At 35.3% G+C, this 14,161-nt stretch overlaps 1 pseudogene; it reads right to left on the bottom strand.

The window, feature by feature from the left end:
- Window positions 1-1,063: 1,063 nt before the first annotated feature.
- On the bottom strand, window positions 1,064-3,157 carry LOC100981804 (calcium-independent phospholipase A2-gamma-like; annotated as a pseudogene).
- Between the last annotated feature and the right edge of the window lie 11,004 nt (window positions 3,158-14,161).

Below are 14,161 nucleotides of genomic sequence, written 5' to 3'. Positions count from 1 at the left end.
ACATATGTTTTCAGTTATCTCAGGTATACAATTAAGAAGTACTCATACTGACTTGTAAGGAAATTTTATGTTTACATTTTAACAAAGAGCCAATGTGTTTTCTGTGGTAGCACCACCATTTTACATTCTCACCAGCAATGTACAGGGGTTCCAGTACCTCCACATTCTTATCAACAATTCCTATTTCCTGTTTTTTTTTTATTTTGTCAAATGTGGTTGGTGTGAAGTGGCATATGACTTTGATTTGCACTTCCATAATGACTAAATATGTTGAACCTCTATCTTTTTTTATTTCAATAATTTATTTTTGTTAATGATGGGAATATTTTCTCAGTAAATTTAAGCAATCAACTTTATAACAGGGAAGGATAAGCTAGGGTTAGACATAGAAAAGTTAATGTACGTTATCTTGAAATTTTAAGGAGAAAAGTGTTTGAATAAAACTTTATCTATCTTTGTTAGCCAAACAATATTAAAATAAGAAAATTTTGAATAGAAAACTGTACTTGGTTCTCATATTTCAAGCATAAAAGTATTTTAATAAAAAATTCTACTTTCTGCATATATTTAAGTAATTTTAAAATAAAAGGTGTTATGTGGATTGTAGAGTGTAGCTAATGAAAACATTAAATAACATAATTTTAAGAAGCAATTAGCTATTCCACATGAAATAAAATCAATGATTACATAAATTCAACATGATTATGATGACAAAAGCAAAAATACAAAGTGTAATAGTTTTCAGTTCCTTGTTTGACACATATATTAATACATTTCCCAAAATCAAACAAAATAACACCAACATCTACTAATACCGTGATACCATGATCACAATGAGACTCCTAAAACTTACTTAATTATTAACATCTTAAAAACCTAATTCTCATATGAATTATGCAACCAAGCATATTATCTATGCTGTGCAAACTGGTGGAAGCACAGTCTTCTTCAGGATTCTCTAGAATTCATAATTATTTCAAATGTAACTGATGTTGAACCCCACATTTCCTATTGACTTTGGTGAATCTTCTGAGCAGGACTTCATTTATCAGAACATAAGCATATACTCATTGCAACTTTAAAAAGAATAGCAGGCCTTCATACATGTTTGTTTTCAATTATATCTCATCATTAATTCTGTGCAGAGTTATATTTTCTTGACTTAATATTTTTGCAACTTTTTAAATTTTTTCATTTTTTTCTATGTATTTCAACCCTTCTAACTTCAGCTGATCCAGCTTTTCATTTTGACTTTCATCTAGGGTTGTTTTCACACATTTCAGGATTGAATATAAAATAGGTGTCAGGAGGTAACAGAACATCAAGCATTATACAGACTGCTTCTATATCTGTAGCACTGTTGATAACATTAGAAAGTTTGGTTTTCAAGCTTGTGTGTATCACAGTGTTTTTCATGTCACTCTCCGAATGTCCAGTGCCCAGGCATACTGTGCACTCTAATGGGATATCCGGCCAATGACATTTATACTCATGCATTGCTAATGCCAAATAGTTATTCAGAAGCAAACCTCCGCCTTGATGAAGATCATTTCCCAATGTGTATTCTGCAAAGTAGCCTATGAGGCTCTAATGGCCTGCCACATTTTATACTGACAACCTCTGAAATGACAGTTGATTCCAGCAAAATGGTCATAGTTTCTATGTTTAGAAACAACAAATTATAGTTTCTAAAGCACCATAGTTTCTAAAACATCAAATTATTTTGGTGTTATCCCTCTGTTTACTATGGTACTTATGGCAGTTACCTTAAGGCATGTGGGGTTTCTTGCTGTTGCCATCAATAGCGTAAATCCCATTCTATTTTTCAGAATTTTTTCCCACCTTTGACTTCTATAAAATGCATGGCTCCAACTCATTTTAACTTTTCCAACAATGAAATTTTGTGAAAATACATCTGAACCTAATGTTTTATAGTTTCTCGCATTCATCCAAGGACATATGAAAAAATCCCAGCATGAAAGCTAATATGGCACCTGTGCTCACACCACAAATGTAATCAAAGGGCTGATCAACTGGTTTCTGAGTTAGTTCAACTAATTTGCATAGTATCTGCAGAGCAACCACATAACTTGTTCCTCCATCTTCAATTATGAAAATTGGGATTCCTCTCCCTTTCACTGGATGCACGTAGGCAATTAAAGCGGAAAATTATCTAAGTGCAGCCTAAAGTGTTTCACCTTTAATTTATCTCAGCCAGAATAAATATGGAATAATTCTTTCTTTAACAGACACTCATTTCCTTCAATATATTCTAGATGATGAAAATTCAGTTCTTCAACCCCAGTAATACAGAACTTCAGGTCAGTTGTTTTTCTTAATACCTGAACTAACACCCAGGTTCTGTTATCAATATAATTGCAATAATAATTTCTCCCTGAAGAGATAAACGGTTGTTCTTCTCTGCATTTTTGTCTTTGCTGATAGCCTGCTCAGTTTTAGTAGGCTTTTCCTCTTTTTCTAAGTGTCTCTTTAAATCATAATTTAACTTGGGGACAAGTCCACCAATATTCCACCTACAAAAGATTATACAGTTTCACTGGGATGAAAAAGAAAGTTAGCAATACTTTAGTTGAAACTAGAAGAACTTCAAGTATTGCAATAGGATTTGAAGGATTTTCCACAGTATCTAAAGAAGATTCTGAGCCTGACTTATCAGTCAGCATGCCAAGATCTGGAGGACTTAATTTCCCTTCTTCAACCTGCTTACCTTCAAGTTCTGATATGTCCTGGAATTGTTTTTTTTTTTTTCCCCCTGTTTTTTTAAGACACATTTTCCTCACATTTGAAATAAGAGTTAACGTAATTTGATGAAAAGTAGAATGGCTTTTTAAGTTTTGTGGCTATAATAGTCATATAATAAAGAAGACTACTTATATCTTCTTTTTACGTCTAATCTGGCATTTCTCTTTTGGAAAAGGATACTTTTTTATTTATTTGTCAGATTTTTTTTCAGAGATTTTATGCCTTGTTTCACTTTTCTTTTTGGTTTGTTTTAACCAGTCATTATTTGATACTTTTCTTAAAAGTATCAATTGGTGAGAATTTCTCTTGATTTGAGCTAAACGTGAAATAATTTCATTCTGATTGCCAAAAACAGCCTTTGAAATAGTTTAGAAGTACTTTTAATATGGGACATACAAATGCTCATTTTAGTAAGTCCTTTGGGAGTGGGAGTGCTAGGTTTCAAAATTCTAATATGTAAACAATGGTTGCCTGGAGAGTAACAGTGCTTTTTGCCAGTATGTGTTTCATTTTTGTCTATTTACATATTACTTCGTTTGTATGAAAATCTCTTTGTAGACGAATGTGGCTAATCCTGTAGTAACGCTTAGGCGACAACAGGAAATGCAGTTGCTTGCTTGAGTAGGCCTAAAGCCTAGGGCCACTTAATCCTCCCTGGCAGTGGGGCAGTTCTGGAACCCAGGACCTCTGTGGTCACCCTGCCACTGAGGGCTGAAGGAGCCTGAGGTTGCTAAAGTCTGTCTGGTGGTGGTGCAAACCAGAGATCAATTCTGGTGTGCATGCCTGAACTCTGGGGCTGTGGGGTACGGCCTGGCACTGGAGAATATTCGTGACTCAGTACTATAGATACCAGCCTGGAGTCTGGGTTAATGGTGACTTACTTGGTGCTAGGTTTTACTGTGGTTAACCTAGTGTTACAGGCTAAGGCAATGTCTAGTGCTGGCTTCTTTCTCCTTACCCCAAGTGGAAGGTATCTCTCTCAACACTGTGCTCCTTAAGGTTGGGGGAGGGGTGATGTGAGTAATGTCAAACTGCCCTTTTTATCCTCCCCCTCAGTGCATCTTTTTATATTTCTGTACTGCATCTGGATACTGTAAAGTGTCACTCTGTTCCGGCTGGGCGCGGTGGCTCACGCCTGCAATCCCAGCACTTTGGGAGGCCGAGGTGGGCGGATCACAAGGTCAGGAGATCGAGACCATCCTAGCTAACACGGTGAAACCCCGTCTCTACTAAAAATACAAAAAATTAGCCAGGCATGGTGGCGTGTGCCTGTAGTCCCAGCTGCTGGGGAGGCTGAGGCAGGAGAATGGCGTGAACCCGGGAGGCGGAGCTTGCAGAGTGAGGCGAGATCGCGCCACTGCACTACAGCCTGGGTGACAGAGCGAGACTCCGTCTCAAAGCTCTTGTGAAAAGTTTTCAGTAACGGGTAGTTGTTCAAACTGATGTTTCTGCAGGTGAGAATTTCTGGAGAGTCCTCTATGGTCTTGCTCTGCTCCTCTCCTCTGAAGTTATTAATATAAATCTTCTCTCTTTTAATCATGGTCAGTCTACATACATTTTAATAACTTAATTATTAATCTTTTTAAAAAACAACTTTTGGGTTTGTTGATCCCCTCTATTGCTTTTATATTCTCTATTTCATTCATCCTATTATAGTCTTTATTATTTTATTCCTTGTGGCTGTTTTTCAATTTGTTTTCTCTTCTTTTTCTAGTTACTTAAGGTGGTGTATAGTAAAGGTATTGATTTGAGATTCTTCTCTTTTTTTAACATAGCATTTATGGCTGTATATTTTACTTTAAGTACTGTTTTTACTTCATCTCATACTTTTTTTTATTTATCTAAATTACTTTGCTAATTTTCTTGTAATTTTTTAAAATAATCTTTTAAGAGAGGTTTTTTCTTTAATTTGTGAACTTTCCAGATTTCCTTCAGTTACTGATTTTCAATTTCATTCTTTTTTTGGGGTAAGGTAAAGTTCTTTTTAAGATTTCAGTTACGTAAAATCTATTGAGACATGTTTTATCACATATAAAATATTGTCTATCCATGAGAATTTTTTGCACATTTGGGAATAAAACCTACTTTGTAATATGGGCTAGGTTGTTCTCTGTGTATCTTTTAGGTCTGATATGTTTATAGTTTTTTTCAAGTCTTCTATTTCCTTGTTTACATTTTCTGTATTTTTTCCATTATTAAATGTAGATTTTGAAATATTCTGCTATTATTTTAGAACAATGTATTTTTCCTCTCAATCTAATGATTATACTTCATATATTTTGACTCTGTTGTTGTGTATATATTTATAATTAAAATACTTTGTGATTAATGGAATTCTTTATCATTATGTAATGCATTTATTGTCTTGTAAGAATTTTTGCTTTAAAGTTTTTTATATTTGCTATTAGTGTAGCCACTTCATCTCTCATTGGCTTAAGTTTGTATGGAATATATTTTTCCATTCTTTTACATGTAATCGATTTATGGTTTGGGTTCTTAAGTGTGTCTCTTACTGACCTCTGATAGTTGATTAATTCTTTTTATCCTTTATGCAAATATGTGCCTTCTAATTGAAGAGTTTAATTCATTTACTTTTTAAAAAATTATTAAAAAATATTGATATCCAAGTTTGCTATTATTTATCTATACATCTTATGTCATTTTTGTTTCTTATTTTCTTCATTACTATTTTTTTATGTTTTATTCATTTGTGTATGCATGCACCTGTTAGATTTCTTTCTTAACTTTTATTCTGCATATTTTTTGCATAATTTTTCCAGAGGCTTTCTTTGAGGATTGCTATGTATATCTTAAACTGCTAACAATGTAGTTTTAATTACTACAAACTTAGCTTTAATAGTATACAAAATCCATGTTCCTATATAGCTCTGCTTCTCTACTGTTCTTGTCACAACTTACATATTTATATATTTTGTGGTCATCAAGATAAAGCAATCCCATTATTTTTTCCTGTATGAAAGGTTTATGAGTGATAAATTACACTAGCCTGCTTAGGCTACTGTAACAGACTAACATAGGCTAGGTACAACAATAGAAATTCATTTTTTTTTTCACAACACCAGAGGCTGAAAAATACAATATCAATTTTTGCACAGGAATTTGTTTCTGGTAAGGGCTCTCTGCTTTGCTTGCAGATGACCACTTTACTATCACATGAAGTTTATTTTGTGCATTTGTGGAGATGGGGGAAAGAGAGGGAGAGACAGAGAGAGAGAGAGAAACTGCTCTCTGGTGTCTCTTCTCACAAACCCATTTATCCTATAAGATCAGGGCTCTGCTTTTATGACCTCATTCAATTTTAATTACCTCTTTAGTTAACCTACCTTCAAATATAGGCACAATGAGAATTTACATATAATTTAATTTAGGGAGGACACAAACATTCAGTCCATAACATTCTCTCAGATTTAGTTCATGTAAAAGTGATTTAAATTCTCTTTAATTTTTGAAGGATAATTTTAACAAATATAAAATTGTTGATTGACAGATTTTTTTCTTTGAACACTTAACATATGTTGCCACTGTCTTCTGAGCTCCATGGTTTCTGATGAGAAATCAGCTATTAATTTTATTGAGATTCTCTTGTAAGTGGCAAGTTGCTTCTGTCTTGCTGCTTTAAAAATTATCTTTTTGTTTTTGTTTTTTGAGAGTTTTATATGTTTCTCAAAGTATATCTCTTTGAGAATATTCTACTTAGGGTTTATTGAGTTTCTTGATATTTAGAATTATGTCTATAACTTAATTTGGGACTATTTTGAGAGCTGTTTCTTCAAATTATATTTATGTCTTTTCTATCTCTGTATTACTTCTGGAACTACATCATGCATACATTCATAAATTTGTTGTATCCTGTGTATTTTAAATTTTTTTAAAAATCTTTGTTTCTCAGCCTAAATAATCTCAATTAATTGTTTTCAAGATCCTTCATCCTTTATTTGGCGTGCTTAAAACTGCTGTTGAGGTCGGGCACGGTGGCTCAAGCCTGTAATCCCAGCACTTTGGGAGGCCGAGGCGGGCGGTTCACGAGGTCAGGAGATCAAGACCATCCTGGCTAACATACGGTGAAACCCCGTCTCTACTAAAAATACAAAAAAAATTAGCCGGGCGTGGTGGTGGGTGCCTGTAGTCCCAGCTGCTGGGAAGACTGAGGCAGGAGAATGGCGTGAACCCGGGAGACGGAGCTTGCAGTGAGCCAAGATCGCGCCACTGCCTTCCAGTCTGGGCAACAGAGAGAGACTCCATCTCAAAAAAAAAAAAAAAAAACCTGCTCTTGAACTACTCTAGTAATTATTTCATTTCAATTATTGCACTTTTTAACTCAGAATTTTTTATTTGGTTCATTTTGGTTATATCTATCTCCTTACTAATGTTCTCAATTTGGTTAGAGATTCTCATACATTCCTTTATTTCTTTGTATATAGTTTCTGTTTATTCATTGATCATATTCTAAATGGTTGATTTAAAATTTTGTTTAGAAATCCAGTGTCAGGGCTTTTGCAGGCACAGATTTTAGTAGTTTTTATGTTTTGTTTTGTTTTGTTTTGTTTTTTGCTGTGTAAGAGCAATATTTTCTATTTTTTGCCTGGTTTATATTTTTTTCTGGTAAACTGGACATTTGGTACATTATAATATGGCAACTCTGGAAATTAGATTGTTCTAGCTCCAAAGTTTGCTGTTATTGCTTATTGCAATTGTTTTTTCTTTATTGACTTGTCTGAACTAATTTTGTAAAGTACATATTCTTTGTTGTGCGTGACCACAAAAACCTGTTTAACATTAGCTTAGCAATGAGCTAGTGACTCAACAGATATTTCCTTAAATGTCTGAAAAAACGATAACAAAAACCTCCCAGTTGTGCAGATTGACTCTGCATTTGTGTTGGTTTATGCCTTCAACACTTGGCCTGGCAGTTTAAAACTCTACTTTTCCTTCATTTCTTGCCTGTGAGTCTCCCAAAGCTAACTTTGCCTTCATTTTTTTGCCTGTGAGTCTCCCAAAGGTCAGCCAAAGGCGAAAGTTTAGGGACCTCTCACGTAACTTCTGAATACATGCCAGTCCTGGGCACGCACATGACATCTTAGATTCCCAGAAATATGTGGCAGCTTTTTAAAGCCTTTACTCCCAATATGTCTCAGTAACCAGCTTTTATTCTCAATCATTTTAGTTTGTCTATCATTTACCCCACTACTATCCATTGCCCTATGTGGCAACAAATAATGCACCTACTTTTAAATGTTTTCCACAATATTCCCCAAGGGTAACCACTTCAGCCCTGCTAGAGTACTGAGCTAGGTGAAATAAAGGGAAGCCCTGGCCGGGTGTGGTGGCTCATGCCTGAAATCCCAGCACTTTGGAAGGCCAAGGCGGTTGGATCACCTGAGATCAGGAGTTCAAGACCAGCATAACATGGTGAAACCCTGTCTCTACAAAAAATACAAAATATTAGCCGGCCATGGTGGCACACGCCTGTAATCCCAGCTACTCTGGAGGCTGAGACAGGAGATCGCTTGAACCCGGGAGGCAGACGTTGCAGTGAACCGAAATCGTGCTAATTGCACTCTAGCCTGGGCAACAAGAGCAAAACTCTGTCAAAAAGAAAAAAAGAAAAAAAAAGGGAAGCCCTTTGAGCTGATACTTCAGGGTGTCACCAAATAGGTAAAAAATAAATAAAAAAACATTAAAAAACTATAATTCTTGGAGTATATGATTTATTGTCTCTCTCCATCACTAGGAATTTATAACCAGATGTGGGCAATATTCTTTAAGGCCACTGTCAACCTGAGAAGTATGGGGTGGGTTTAGGGTCGGTAAAACACTTACAAAATTTCTTAATGAGATACAGATTTTTAAAAATATTTACTTTGTTGCTGTGAATTTCTGATTAGTTCCCAGAGCTCTTCTAAATGTGATTGTGTCAATTTATGCCATATAAATATCTGCTTTTGTGGAACAATGGGCTTTGGTAGTTTTATACTCTCCCATTTTTACTGACATCACTGGAAATTTACTTTTAAATAAGTCATGCATTACCTTAAGAGAGCCTAGAGACCTATGCATAATAATGACAACAGGCAGAAATTGAAGTTTGGAAATAATCAGTGTCGTTTGTAACTTTATCTGTGCTTCCTTGTGGCATTGAAAATTTGTTAATTTAATTAGCACCCCAAAGTTTAACTGATTCTACATTCCTTTGTGAAGAAAATTGCTAAAATTGTCTTTATAATAATTAGCTGTAAAAAAGACACCAAGTTTTATTTTCACATATAAAAAATTATCACACTGAAACTTGAAATTATTTCAAGGTGGCCAATTTAGATTAATTAATAGGCATTATTGCAAAAGCTTCAATTTGCAATGAAAATGTAAGAATATTGCATTGTCTACACATTGAAGTTAACATAGATAATTATAACAAGTGTTGAATAATTTAAAAAGCAGTGTTTTTATATTGAGCACCTCTGTTCAAACCAAAGTTTACTTTGTGGGAAAGGGAAAACTTAAAACATGTCAACCAAATTTAAAAATCTATGCAATACTATCACAAGTGGTATATTTTAAAGCCAACATCTAAATTAATCCTAATTTTTCAATAGAACTTTATTTTCCCCAAATGTGTAGAAATAGTGACTGCCTGTAAAAATTTAACATTAACAATTAGGTGAGTTTGACCCTTCAACACCCTATTGAACTTAAGATAATACTAGCTATGTGAATTATATCATCTGCAGAACTCATTTACAATAAAATATTTGAATGCACCAAAAAATAGTGCATGCCTCTCTTTTTTTGAGTTCACATTCCAGTACTCCTTCGACTGAAAAAAAAATTCATGCTTACATTTGCACAAGTCATTTTGTACATCTCCACTAGTTTCTCTGCAGTAAAGTGTATGCAAAGAAACCTTGTGATTAGTTTTCAAATCAGAGTAACATCATTTGTTCTTTAATAGTTATGCTTAACTAATAATTAGATGTTGATTATTTAAAATATGTTTGTACACACTCTTGGATCACAGCACTATAAAAATAGAAATAAACACCAAAAAATTACTCAAACCCATACAATGACATGGAAATTAAACAACCTGCTCCTGCATGACTTTTGGGTAAACAATGAAATTAAGGTAGAAATCAATAAATTATTTGAAAACAATGAGAACAAAGATAAAACATATCATAATCTCCAAGACATAGCTAAAACAGTGTTGAGTAAAGTTTATAGCACTAAACACCTACATCAAAAAGTTAGAAAGATCTCAAATTTACAACCTCGCATTCCACCTAGAGAAACAAGAGCAAACCAATCCCAAAGCTAGCAGACAACAAGAAATTACCAAAATGAGAGCTGAACTGAAGAAAATAGAGACACAAAAAAGTATACAAAACATCAAGGAATTGAAGAATTGGTTTATTGAATGCAATAATAAGATTCATAGACTACTATATGAACTAATAAAGAATAAAAAATAAAGAAGATCCAAAGAAACACAATCACAAGTGACAATGGAGACATTATCATTGGCCCCATAGAAACACAAAAATGTCTCAGAGACTGCTATGAACACCTCTATGTGCACAAATTAAAAAACCCAGAAGAAATGGATGAATTCCCAGAAACAAACCATCTCCCAAGAGTGAAGGAGAAAGAAACTAAATCCCTGAGCAGATCAATATTGAGTTCCAAAATTGAATCAGTAATAAAAAGCCTGCCAACAAGAAAAAAAGCCAGGACCAGATGGATTCACAGCCAAATTTCATCAGATTTATAATGAAGCACTGGTACCATTGCTACTCAAACTATCCAAAAAATCAACAAGGAGGGATCCCTGACTAACTCATTCTATGAAGCCAGTGTTATCCTGATAACAAAAGCTGGCATGAAGACAACAAAAAAAGAAAACATCAGGCCAATAACCTTGATGAGCATAGATGCCAGAAGCCAAAATCCTCAACAAAATATTAGCAAACCGAATCCAGCAGTACACCAGAAAGTTAATCCACCAAGATCAAGGAGGCTTTATCCCTGGGATGCAAGATTGATTTAGAATACACAAATTAATAAATGTGATTCACCACAAAAATAGAACTATAAACAAAACCATATAATCATCTCAATAAATTCAGAAAAGGCTTTTGATAAAATTGAGTATCACTTCATGTTAACCCTCAGCAAACTAGGCATGGAGAAATAGACTTAAAAATGATAAGAGCCATCTATGATAAGCTTACAGCCAACATCATACTGAATGGGCATAAGCTGCATGCCTTCCCCAGGAGAACCAGAACAAGAAAAGGATGCCCACCTGCACCTTTTTTATATAACATAGTGCTGAAAGTCCTAGCCAGAACAATTAGAAAAGCAAAATAAATAAAATACATCTAAATAGGAAGAGAGGAAGTTAAACTATCTCTGCTTGTAGACAATGTGATTCTACACCTAGAAAACTTCATAGTCCGTGCCCAAAAGCTCCTGTATCTGATAAACAGTCTTAACACAGTTCAGGATACAAGATTGATGAACAAAAATTAGTAGCATTTCTATACACTAACAACATCCAAGCTGAAAGCAAAATCAAGAATGCAATCCAATATACAACTGCCACAAAAATAATAAAGTACATAGGAATACAGCTAACAAGGCAGCTGAAAGATCTGTACAATCAGAATTACAAAACATTGCTCAAAGAATTCAGAGATGACACAAAGAACTGGAAAAATATTCCAGGCTCATGTATAGAATGAATCAGTATTGACAAAATGGCCATATTCTCCAAAGCCATTTATAGATTCAATGCTATTCCCATCAAACTATAAATAACATTCTTCACAGATTTTTTTTTAAAAAAACACTATTTTAAAATTCATATGTGGTGGGGCACAGTGGCTCATGCCTGTAATCCCAGCACTTTGGGATGCCAAGGCAGGCAGATCACTTGGAGCCAGGAGTTCAACACCAGCCTGGCCAGCATGGCGAAACCTCATCTCTACTAAAAATACAAAAATATATAAATAAGTGAACAACTGGGTGTGTTATAACCCCAGCTACTTGGGAGGCTGAGGAATGAGAATTACTTGAGCCTGGGAGGTAGAAGTTACAGTGAGCCAACCAAAATGAGCTCGAATATCCAGGGCAATTTTAAACAAAAGGAATGAAACAGGAGGCCTCACATTACCCAACTTCAAACTATACTACAAGGCTTCAGTAACTAAAACAGCATGGTACTGGGACAAAAACAGACACACTGACCAATGGAACAGAATAGAAAGCCAAAATATAGCCACTCACCTACACCCACCTGATGTTCAACAAAGTTTACAAAACAAGCAATGTGGTAAGGACTCTCTGTTCAATAAATAGTGCTGGGATAAATGACAGGCATATGCAGAAGATTGAAGTTGAATCCTTTTCTTATATACAAAAATCAACTCAAGAGGGATTAAAGATTAAAATGTAAAAGCCTACCCTATTTAAAACTCTTGAAATAGGCTGGGCGTGGTGGCTCACGCCTGTAATCCCAGCACTTTGGGAGTCCGAGACGGGTAGATCACGAGGTCAGGAGATCGAGACCATCCTGGCTAACACGGTGAAACCCCACCTCTACTAAAAATACAAAAAGTAGCTGGGCATGGTGGTAGGTGCCTGTAGTCCCAGCTACTTGGGAGGCTGAGGCAGGAGAATGGCGTGAACCCAGGAGACGGAGCTTGCAGTGAGCCAAGATTGCGCCACTGCACTGCAGCCTGAGCTACTGAGCGAGACTCCATCTCAAAAATAAAACAATAAATAAAACCCTTGAAATAAACCTACGAAACATAATTCTAGACATAGGCCCTGCAAAGATTTTATGAAGAAGATGCCAGCAACAAAAATTGACAAATGGCAATTAAACAAAAGAACTTCTACACAGCACAAAGAAACTATCAATAAACAAACCACCTATAAAATGGGAGGAAATATTTGCAAACTATACATTTCATAAAGGTCTAATACCCAGGATCTGTAAGGAACTTAGACAAATGAACAAGCAAAAACCAAAGAACCCCATTAAAAAGTGTTGCAAAGAACATGAACAGAGATTTTTCAATGGAAGACATACACACAGCCAACAAGAATATAAAAAGCAGCCAACAAGAATATAAAATCATGCTCAACATTACTAATCATTAGAGAAAAGCAAATCAAAACCACAATCATATACCATCTCACACCAGTCAGAATGGCTATTATTTAAAAAGCAAAAAATAGATTCTGGTGAGGTTGCAGAGAAAGGGGAACACATACGATGTTGGTGGGAGTATGAATTACTTCAGCCATTGTGGAAAGCAGTGTGGCGATTTCTCAAAGAACTTAAAACAGAAATACCATTAAAGCCAGGTGAAGTGGCTCATGCCTGTGATTCCAGCACTTCAGGAGGCTGAGGCAGGCAGATGACTTGAGATCAGGAGTTTGAGACCAGCTTGGACAACATGGCAAAACCATGTCTCTACTAAACATACAAAAAATTAGCTGGGCGTGGTGGTGCATACTGGTAATTCCAAGCTACTTGGGAGACCAAGGCGGGAGGACCACTTGAACCCAGGAGGTGGAGGTTGCAGTGAGCCAAGATCACACCACTGCATTTCAGCCTGGGTGACAGAGGCAGACTCCGTCTCAAAAAAAAAAAAAAAAAAAAGACCATTCAACCTAGCAACCTCATTATTTGGTATATACCCAAAGGAATATAAATCTTTCTATCATAAAAACACTTGCATGTATATGTTCATTGCAGCACTATTTACAATAGCAAATAAATGGAATCAACCTAAATATCTGTCAACGGTAGACTGGATAAAGAAAATGTGGTACATAAACATCATGGAATACTATGCAGCCATAAACAAGAACATGATCGTATCTTTTGCAGCAACATAGATGAAGCTGGAGGCCATAATCCTAAGTAAACTGTCACAGGAACAGAAAACCAAATACCACATATTCTGGATTATGACTGGAGATAAACATTGAGTACCCATGGACACAAAAAAGGAAACAACACATACCAGGTCCTGCTTGAGGGTGAAGAACAGGAGGAGTGAGAGGGTTGAGAAACTACCTATAATTTACTATGCTTATTAACTGGATGATGAAATTATCTGTATTCCAAACCCCTGTGACACACAATTTACCTATATAATAAACCTGCCATGTACCCCTGAATCTAAAATAAAAGAGAAAAAAATAAAATATGTTTGGAGGTTTATAAGACATGCAAAGAAATGAGCTTGCAAACACTTGCCCCATATTAGTTAAAATGAAGAACTTTGAAATTAAATCAATCAGAGTTGGAATCTAAGTTCTGCAAGTAACACACTCTGTGAACTTAGGCATTTTTATTTCAATA

This window comes from Pan paniscus, chromosome X (genome assembly GCF_029289425.2).
Source record: "Pan paniscus chromosome X, NHGRI_mPanPan1-v2.0_pri, whole genome shotgun sequence".
NCBI lineage: Eukaryota > Metazoa > Chordata > Mammalia > Primates > Hominidae > Pan > Pan paniscus.
Note: the sequence above shows the minus strand (reverse complement) of the source record. Positions and strands in the feature narration are given on the sequence as shown.